The sequence below is a fragment of a genome, unplaced genomic scaffold (genome assembly GCF_019419815.1).
Source record: "Pyrus x bretschneideri cultivar Hongxiangsu unplaced genomic scaffold, Pyrus_bretschneideri_v1 Contig55, whole genome shotgun sequence".
NCBI classification, from domain to species: Eukaryota; Viridiplantae; Streptophyta; class Magnoliopsida; order Rosales; family Rosaceae; genus Pyrus; species Pyrus x bretschneideri.
Genome location: NW_025999793.1, coordinates 667987 through 678871, shown reverse-complemented (window position 1 = coordinate 678871; position 10885 = coordinate 667987).

The following is a 10885-nucleotide window of genomic DNA, read 5'->3' as shown; positions in this document are numbered from 1 at the left end:
GATTTTCACCTAATCGTTATGAACTTATATTCACAAGTAGTGGAGGTTGCTTATAAACAATCGCGTTAAATGAATTCTTGGCACGAGTTTCATGCTCATCATAGTAACGAATGCCTCGTCAACACTTATAGTTTTCATAATGCTTAATGATCTTTGATTGTATCTTTATTGTGCTGTTCACGTAAAGGACTTTTGGAGAATGTTGTGAATTGCGTTGCGCAAACCCATCCAATTCATTAACTTAAGGAAAACTTGACGGTTAATTTAAGCGGACCTAATTAATCCGGAGTGTTGAGTTTCATAATTTATCGAAAGACCAACTGAGAATCAATTTTGTATGCAAGTATAACATGTGTGGAGATGAACCCCTTGGCTATTCCATCATCCATATTTTCATCTCATTCATATTTACGTTTTGCCTTTAATTACAATTTGTCCATTTAATTTAATATTGTCCAAACACAACCCCCCCTTTACTTTATTGTCAAATTAGTTAGAAATCAATTTAGTTTGTGTTTTTATAGAATTTTGAGTCTTTTGGTTTGTCTTAATGATTTAACGTTTAGTTTCACATTCTTTGAGTCTAGTTTAGTGTTTTATATTGTTTTTACGTTTTTGAGTCAAAAATCCAAGTGATTAACAATCCCTCCTAATCCCCGGTCCAGAACGATCCCTACTTACGTACTTACTACAATTGATAAAAAGAGGGTTTAATTTGTGTGCGTATAATTTTCGCATCAAATTTTGGCGCCGTTGCCGGGGATTAGCAACTTTGCTAATCCCTTGGATTGTTTTATTTTCGTTTGTTTTTATTTTTCCAGATTCTTAAATTTGTTTTGTTTCTTGTTTTAGGTACTAGTTCATGACTCGGAGTTCTCATCCGATTCGTGAACATATCCTGGAGTGATTGGGTTCATCGTCCGGCTGTACGACGTTAAAGCAAGCGCTACTTGGGAGGCAACCCAATACAGTGAATAAAGCTTGTTTATTGATTTCCGAGTGATTGTAATTATAAAAAAAAAAAAAAAAAAAAAAAAAAAATAAAAACTTGTTCATTTATTTTTGAGAAATTACAATTGTATCTAAACATGGCAGAAAGATGGAGTCTTCACAAGGGTTGTGTACGTGAGGCCCCACTACATGGCAATACTCTCGGAGCAGGAGGTCTCGGAGCAGAAGGTATCGGAGCAAGAGGCATCGGAGCGGAAGGCATCGGAGCGGGAGGTACCAAAGATAGATCATTCAAGGCCTCAAACCTTGGTGGAACGCTGGATGACCCAGGAAAGAGGTGCCTCTGGAAGAAAGCCGCAAGCTTTTGACGGTCATCAAGCTCATCAAGCTTCCTCTTCATGCCTGACGAATAATTGTTGGCAAGCACGTGCAAACTTCGGTTCTCGTACTTAAGCTGTTTGATCTCCTGCTTAAGACTTTCGACCTCCGCCATCAAGGATTCAACCTGACGGGAGCGAGCAAGAAGGCGTTGGCCCATGTTGGACACAGAGCCAGCGCACTGAACGCTAAGAGCCAAGGACTCTTGAACGGCCAACTCATCGGACCGTCCAGAAAGTAGCTGACTGTCTTTGGGAGTGAGGAGGTTCCGAGCCACTATCGTAGCCGTTGTGGGATCCGTCATCACAGAGTCCTCATCTGTAAGAGGGCCATGGGAAGATAAGAAAGACGGGCACCATACCTTACCCTAACGAGACGCGACCGGATCACTGCTTAGACTCAAATCTAAGCAAAGGTTCGATGGGTTGGATGAGCTAGCCATTGTTCACGAAGTTAAAAGAGAAGGGGTGGACGGAGTAGATTTTCAAACGGGCCGGAGATGATTTCTGGGCAATTTTCAAGTGTGCATGCTAGAGGTGATCAATCACCTCTATTAAAGGAGAGACGTTCACCAATTCAGAATGAAGAGACACCACTCTTCAAAACCGGAATTTCCGGCGTAAAGATCGCCAACTCGTCAGACGCAATCCCAGCTTTTTAGAAGACGCGTGGAAGGCGAGAAATCAGCTGCACACTTTAGCCGACAAATGTGGGAGACAAAGCCGAAAGCTCCCGGCTTTCCAGAAAGCGTGTGCATATTTGTCAAAAACTCCCGGCTTTGCAGAAAACGCGTGCCACTTGTCAAAAGATCTCAGACAGAGCCGTATCCGCGCTACTACGTGTCGTTCAGAAAGCGAAGGGCATCGTTCAGAAATCGAAGGGGCGACTGCTCAGAAATCGAAGAGGCAAATTCAAAGATCGAAGAGTCGTCACTATTTCAAAAAGCCGGATTTGCGGGATCAAAACGTTTGTCGACAACGGTAAAAGAACAGTACCACCACTTGCTATTGAATTCCCTATATATGTCGACCTTCATTTTTTGGCAAAGCAGAACTGAAGAAAATGCCCAACTCTTTCTCACCTCTGAGGGCGCACTCCCAGCAAAGCCTTTCAAAATACTCAATTTTTTCTTCTTCCCCAAAGATGATACTAGATGCCTGGAGTACAGATGACCCAGGAGGAAACAGCACCACAAATACATGTGCTGATTCATTCACCGCTTCTTCAAAAGCAAAGGTATCTCATATCATCAAGGGCAAAAGCAAAGGTATCTCATATCATGCTCTTTCCCTGTCTTTTCCTTTGTCCTTGATATTACTTGCATGGCAAAGTGAAAGAAGCAATCAGCCGGCACTTGGAGTCTATCTGGACTCTATTCCCTGGTTGCTTACCTAGCTTTGCTGAGCTATCCTCTAACCCTCTTCAATACGAATTGGAGAGATTGAACAAAGAAACAGATAAAAGGAGGAAGCTCAGACCTTCGGGGGAGACCAAAGGAAGCCTGCTACCCAGTTCACGAGTAGCACAAAGGAAAATCAACGATGGGAGCAGCGCATTTCAAGAGTAAGCCTGTGGAATCACTCAAGATGAAGCCTCACTGCAATCACCAAGGAGAAGATGGAATTTACACTCCACAACCAGATTTGCATCTCTAAAACTCTTCTCTTTGATAGATACATTCTGCCATGTTTAGTATGTTTAGTATGTTTAGTTGTTGTTTTATATGTTTCTTTTGTTTGGTGTGTTTTAAGCTTAAAACATTGAGGACAATGTTTGATTTAAGTGTGGGGGGGTAACTAAGTATGTTGATGCAAATTTGTTGGATTTTATCACCCATAACTTCAAGTATTGATCCTTGCTGTTTTAAAATGTTTTTAAACTGTTTTAGTGTGTTTTGACTTAAAAATTCGAAAATCCCATAAAATTTTGAAAAATTGTTTTGAAAAACCCAAAAAAGAGTTGTTTTAAAGTTGTTTTTGTGTGTTTGTGTCGTAGGGTACCTTCCAACGCAATGATGAGGATTTGGTTTTTAATTGCATGATGGTTAAAGAAAGTTACAAACATGGAAGGACATTTGATATACTCTTTGGTTTATGCTTGGTTGTCGTTATAGTTTACGAATTCACATGTAATCACAAATGATAAAAATTAGTTTTTGTAACATGCTTGAAGGAATGAACTTAAACAAACGATACATCCCTGTGAGACTTGAGCCTAAACGTTATTTGGAGAGTAATAATCTGTGCGTCATTGTTTTCTAAAGTCGTTGCATGATCTCATTATTCTTTGCTTGGTTACTACTTAGAAGGCGTTTCATCACTTAGTTCCAAATGCTAGAACTCATGCCCATTTCATTCAAAGCATGTCATTGATTTGCATACCACATATTCAAGATGAAGTTGTGTAGTGACCACCATCAAAGCCAAACAGCCATGTGCCCTTCACTCATTTTGTGTTTAAGTTTAACCCCCTTTGAGCCTTATGTAACCTACTTTCTTTGTTAACCCACATTATCTTCACCTAGCCTAGATTAGGACCATCTGTACCTTTGTTCTTGAAGCATAGTAAGCATGAATGAATTCCCTTTGATTAATGTGTGCAGAAAATAAGTGTGGGGGAATTTGTATTCATGTGAGTTTTTGTGCCATAGGCACGGTTAAAAAAAAAAAAAAAAAAAATGAAAAAGAGTTCCAAAGTATTGGTTGTTGAAGTAAGGGCCCAAAACAATGAATTAGGCCCTAAGAGTTGTTTGAATCTCCCCTGTTTGTCTAAAAGTTGATTTCTGCATCCTAAGGGAATTCTAGGTCATAATTTCATTGCTTTACTTGCTATTGCTTAAAGAACTTTTGTTTATCCCTACCTTTCCTTGTTAGCCAACACCTCAAGCCCCGTTACAACCCTTGACTTCTATCTTGAGTGTTGTGCATTTCAATTGTGGAGTTTGAATTTGGTATGAGCATATGGTGTCACTGGTTCTCGCATCTAAGTAGTAGCATCCCATTCATGAGATCATATCCATACACGTTTAATTACTCTCGAAATTGCTTTCTTTGTATAACGTATGTGAGTACTAGTCTTTCATGTTTACATCAATCTTCTCACATATAACTAGTGTAGGGTGTGTAGTCAGAAAATTTGAGTAAAAATTGAGTGCATAACGAGTGAGGAATTAAGGGAATTCTCTAAGGCATGTTACTACATTCAAAATATGTTTTAATTGATTAAATGCGAACTAGTGAATGGTGACTATGATTAAGTATGTGCTTAAGGGGAAGTAAGACTAAAAGCTATGTGAGTAATGATTTTTGACATGTCATGTTTCATTGGAAATCCCTGAGGCAAACGTTGGAAGGTTTAGGTTATGTTTTCTTTGTTTTGTTTCGTTTTGTTTACTTTAGTTGTTTTGTTTTGCTCGAGGACTAGCAAAAGTTAAGTGTGGGGGAATTTGATAGGAGCATATTTATGCGCCTTAGTTAGCTAGTTCTTATGCATTTTTGTTATGTTTTCTTCCTTAAAGTAGTCTTTTAAGCTACTTTCATGTGTTTTCAGGTTTAAAGGACATATTACATGAAATGATGCAATTGGGAGCTTTTGGAGCAAAACTGAGCTGGAATGTGGTGTATGCAAATGGAGCACGAGGAATGAACGAGGTTGAAGGTCAAAGGAGCTTAAGAAATGAAGAAATGAAAGTGAAGAGCAAGGAAGTCGGAATTGGTAACCAAAGTTTCTAAAGTTGGAAGTTTCTATTCTTGGAGGTTTCCATTGTCATGAGTTTCTATTCTTGGCTTTGGGCTTTTAGATGACCTAAACCCTAACCTTAGCCCATTTTAGAGCCATTGCCGTGGGCTTTAGCCCAAGTCCTTTCCCTTGCCATGCAAGGGGGGGCATTTTAGGCCCAAATCCATGCATTAAGCCCTTCACCCTAATTGGCCCAAATCCATGCATTAAGCCCTTCACCCTAATTCTTCCTCCTAATTAGTGCATCCCACCATTCCATTCCATAATTTCCATTAGTGCATCCCACCATTCCATTCCATAATTTCCATTAGTGCATCCCACCATTCCATTCACACTTAAATGCCCATTATCCCATTTTTTTTAGCTTTTAATTCCACACCATCCCATTATCCTTTACATCCACTAAACCATGCATCCACATTCACCTAAATAAACCCTAAATTACATCCACTAAACCATCCATCCACCATAATTCCCACCATCCACACCTTTTCCCATCCACCAAATACCTTAAACAAACATCCATTAACACCCATTCTCTTCCTATAAATACCCATTCATTCCATTCACCAAATCATCTCATTTTCCATTGTAATACACAAACACTTCCCCTTCTCCATCTTCTCCATTTCCACTCCATTCCACACTTCCATCCCCCCAACCAATCTATCCTTAAACCTTGTGCTACAACAACGAGGAAGAGAAGAGTGCCTAAACGTTCATACAATTCAAGTTTGAGTTGTTGGAATGTTTAGGTGTTTCTTTGATTTCAAAGTTTCATTTTAATTCTCTTTGTTTTGTACGTATAAGGAATGGAAGAGAAGAGTGCTTAAACGTTCATACAATTCAAGTTTTGAGTTGTTGGAATGTTTAGGTGTTTCTTTGATTTCAAAGTTATGAGGAACTAAACCCCCTTTAGCTAGGGGGTGATTCGAAACTATGTTTATATTTGCAATATGAATTGATTAACTTTCATTGGAATTTCATAAGTTTTGGTTTCAATTTGTTTAACCGTTTGATTGATAACTTATTTATGAATGTTTATTAAGAATGCGCGCTTAATTTTCATGCATAAATATGACGCTAGAATATAAGTGATTTTCACCTAATCGTTATGAACTTATATTCACAAGTAGTGGAGGTTGCTTATAAACAATCGCGTTAAATGAATTCTTGGCACGAGTTTCATGCTCATCATAGTAACGAATGCCTCGTCAACACTTATAGTTTTCATAATGCTTAATGATCTTTGATTGTATCTTTATTGTGCTGTTCACGTAAAGGACTTTTGGAGAATGTTGTGAATTGCGTTGCGCAAACCCATCCAATTCATTAACTTAAGGAAAACTTGACGGTTAATTTAAGCGGACCTAATTAATCCGGAGTGTTGAGTTTCATAATTTATCGAAAGACCAACTGAGAATCAATTTTGTATGCAAGTATAACATGTGTGGAGATGAACCCCTTGGCTATTCCATCATCCATATTTTCATCTCATTCATATTTACGTTTTGCCTTTAATTACAATTTGTCCATTTAATTTAATATTGTCCAAACACAACCCCCCCTTTACTTTATTGTCAAATTAGTTAGAAATCAATTTAGTTTGTGTTTTTATAGAATTTTGAGTCTTTTGGTTTGTCTTAATGATTTAACGTTTAGTTTCACATTCTTTGAGTCTAGTTTAGTGTTTTATATTGTTTTTACGTTTTTGAGTCAAAAATCCAAGTGATTAACAATCCCTCCTAATCCCCGGTCCAGAACGATCCCTACTTACGTACTTACTACAATTGATAAAAAGAGGGTTTAATTTGTGTGCGTATAATTTTCGCATCACACCCAATAAATACATGATGCCGCAACACTCATAAACCACCACCCTCTACCACACCTCAAGAGCCTAAATTCACACAAATCCCCATTGTGCGCAACAAGGAAGGAAAGAGGAGCCACCTAGAGTGTTTCTAGGTGTATTCTATCTTTGTTTTTAATGTTTAAGTTTAATTATCTTTGTTTTGCAAACATGAGGAGCTAAACTTGTTTAAGCTAGAGGAGACTTTGAAACCGTGATTATATTTGCAATATGAATTGATTATTTTCAGTTGTGATTTCATAAATCGTGAATACAATTTACTTAACTGTTTGACTAAGAACTTATTCTTGTGTGTTGATTAAGAGGGCCCGCTTAGTTTGCATGCATGAATGATACTAGAATATAAGGGAGTTTCACCTAATCGTTATGAACTTATATTCATAAGTAGTGGAGGTTGCTAGTCAAAATCATGTTAAGTAAATTCTTGGCAGGAGTATCATGTTGTTCATAGTTACGAATGCCTTGTCAATGCTTATGATTTTCACAAAGCTTAATGATCTTTGATTGTATCTCTATTATGTTGTTCATGTAGGGAACTATTGAAGAATAATTTGGTTGCCGATGCGTATTCCATCCAATTCAATGACTTAAGGAAAATCTAAGAGTTAATTAGTGTTGTTCATGGTTAATCTGGGGTGTTGAGGTTTATGGTTTATTGGAAAAGCAACTGGAAATCAATTTGTATGCAAATGTGTCATGTGTGGAGAAGGACCCTCTAACTAGCTTATCACCCATATTTTTCCCTAATTTCGTCCAAAGTTATTTAAGTCTTTAAATCTGTTTGTTTTTACCTTAATTTCGTCCAAAATCCAATCCCCCTTTACTTGGTTGTGTCTTTTAGGTAGAATTTGTCCAAACTTGAGTTTTTAAGTATTTTGAGTCAAGTTAAAAGTAATTTTCGTCCAAATCATCCTTTAGTGTCTAGTTTAAGTCTATTTGATTATTTTGTGCTGTTTTGAGTCTTTTTAGTTTGTTTTGAGTTGTTAGATCTAGTTTTCTATTTTTGAGTGTAGTTTAGTGTTTTAGAGTTTAATTTGAGTAGATTAGCATCCCTTCTAATCCTCGGCCTAAAACGATCCCTACTTTCATATACTACAATTATAGGGTTTAATTTGTGTGTTAGAATATATCACATCATTCTTAATTTGTATGATTGTTTGATTTTGATGATGTGGACTTGGGTTCTAGTCTCGCTAACCATTGCGGCTATTAAAATATGTTTTCTTAACCATGTTGTTATGAAGTGATTCCTCTAACAGAATCAAATTGATATGCAGTATTTTATTAGTTTATTAGTACGATATATCCCATTTATTTAAAAATGGAAGATGGAGTTGCTTTATGATCAGGAAAGGCATGTTTTGATTGGGAGATGCAAAACACTGTATATATTTCGACGAAGCCATATATGGGCTTCATATTCAAGGCTAATGTTGGGCTTATGTTAAATTTTTACTGAAAAATAAAATGAAATGGGATTCAGTCTCTTTAACCAACACAATCCGTTCTGATTGGTGAGGTTTCGTGGTTGATCGAAACTATACGTGGCTCTCCATTTGAAGGAGTATATCTATTGCGAAGCAGTATTGTGCTTGTAGTGGCAAGTTCAGAAAACAAAATTTTTATACCAATCAAATGGATTGATGATTGATCTGCATGTACAACATCTGCTGTAGTGAGATGCAGTTTTCATCTATTCTATTGTGATCAATATAATTAACTCTATATATCTTTGAGTTTGTTATTGTGTGATTTAATATCAACATGAAAAGCATGGGATGGTTGGTGGGACACTGGATACGGTTATTGGAACTCTTTCTTTGGAAAGATCTGTCCCTTGGAAGGCATGCCAACATGGCTTGTGAAATTAGTTTGATATACTGCTTTAGAATTTATAATTATCTCAGCTACATAAGTGTGGTTCGGAAACCTGCACCGATTTCTGAAAATTTCAGTTTTCTAGAAAAGTTTTTTTTGTCATAAGCAGACGCATAAACTTTTGGATTTAGTTTGTGTGGAACAGTCGTGTATGTTCCAAAGTGCACGTGCAAATGCATAGATTCTTTGATACTCACGTAACTGAAAGTATCAAGAAGTGGTGGTTAAATAATGATTTAACGAAAAGACATGATCACTTTGTATGGATCTTGGCGCTATTTCCGTAGTGTAACCATTCCATCACAAAGATGGTGCCATTTGGAAGAGTGGTGTGATCAAGCCACTACATGGGAGCTGTTCCAGAAAGTGCAAAGAATTTCAACTCTGTTGGGAGGGAAACTAGTATGTAGATATCAAGGGTTGCATAAATCCCGAGTACGTTGCTTTCTAAGATGGTGCAAGTAATTGCACAACATTGCAGTAACGCATTCATATTCAACTGACGGAAATATGGTTATTTATACTTTCTGATATAAAAATGCAATGCCCATAGATTGAAGAGTCCTAGTCTATGTTAGTAATCAAATGAATTTGACTTAGGTTGTATAACAGAAAAAGTGGTTCTTTGTCAAATCATAGGGTTTGACTTGAAACGTTGATAATTGAATTGTGGGCGTCAAGGCTTACATTGTAGGGATAAAGCATCCTATAGAAAGGCACTAGCCATAAGAACTTTAAAGGTTCTACAGGAGAAGGGCTAGTGAGGGAACACAATGTGAGTAAATTGTGGGGGAGTGACATAGTTATCTTTGGATAATATGTCAACTTAAGAAGAATGACAAATTAATTTGCTTATAGAAAGAGATAAAGATATCTCTTACAATGGTATTTTAAGGCATTGAAAGGTTAGAGACCTTTTGGAAAGTACCTTAAATGTGGGGGAGTTTACCCAAGTGTTAGTAAATTACTTAGTAATTAAGTCCTAATATGTTTGGAAGACTTAACGTTAGAAGAAAAAAAAAAAAAAAAAAAGAAAGACTGTTGAAGGTTTGACTAGAGGGTAAGTTGATCATCAAGGGGAATGAGGCTAAAGCCAACATAAGTAATGAATTAGCAGGGTAGAAATCTAACTTAGTTGATTGGAGATCTTATGGTATGAGTTCAATAGGCAAACTAGTTGGGCGTGATTCAAACAAGTTAACACACTATATACCTTATTCTTACGATGGAAGAAATGTGTTGTTTGCAGAAGTTTTATGATGTATATTTATACTTAATGACAGTGATATCTTATAAATAAGAGGAATATTGCAAAGTATTCTTAATTAGTGGTCACCTATGTGAGAGTAGAAGTGGGTCACTTCTATGAGAATAAGATGGCTAAATTCTTTAAAACTCTCATGAATTTGGGAATTGTTCAGGACCAAAATGAACACAACCATATAAACCACAATATATTAGGATTAGTGATGTGTGTTGCTTATTGTCTCGGTTTACTGTTGCGATGAACAGTTCAAAATCTTCCATATCCACTGCATCACTAAGAAAATTCGATAAGTATTCACTAAGGTAGGTTCAAGTCCAAAAGATTCCTCTCCCAATGCATCTCTTGTCCGTATGTACTTTCAAATTCTTCCTAATTTTTCATTCATGTGGGGGATTGTTGGAAATTATATATTATAATATTAATTTATAATATTTAATTTTTGTGCAAATGAAAAATAAGAGTTAAGTGTTATAATTGAATTCAAATTCATAAGTTGCATTTGTTCGTTGGAACTTTAGGCAACAATCACAATGTTTCAAAAGGGAAAGCTTGAGTTCTATATAAACTCAACCATCCCACTAGTCTAAATAATTAAGAGTAGAGTTTTCTCCAAGATCTTTTATTCTTCGTTAGTCCAATTTCGAGTCGTATCTAGAGAGTGCGGAATATATGACGTTCGCCACGGTCTGAAGATTGAAGTGGTTTGACTTTGTATTATAGATTGTTGAATTTGGGAGACAGACTCCTACAGAACTAAAAGCATAAGGGTAAGGGCAAAATTATCTCTTTATCTTTAGGCC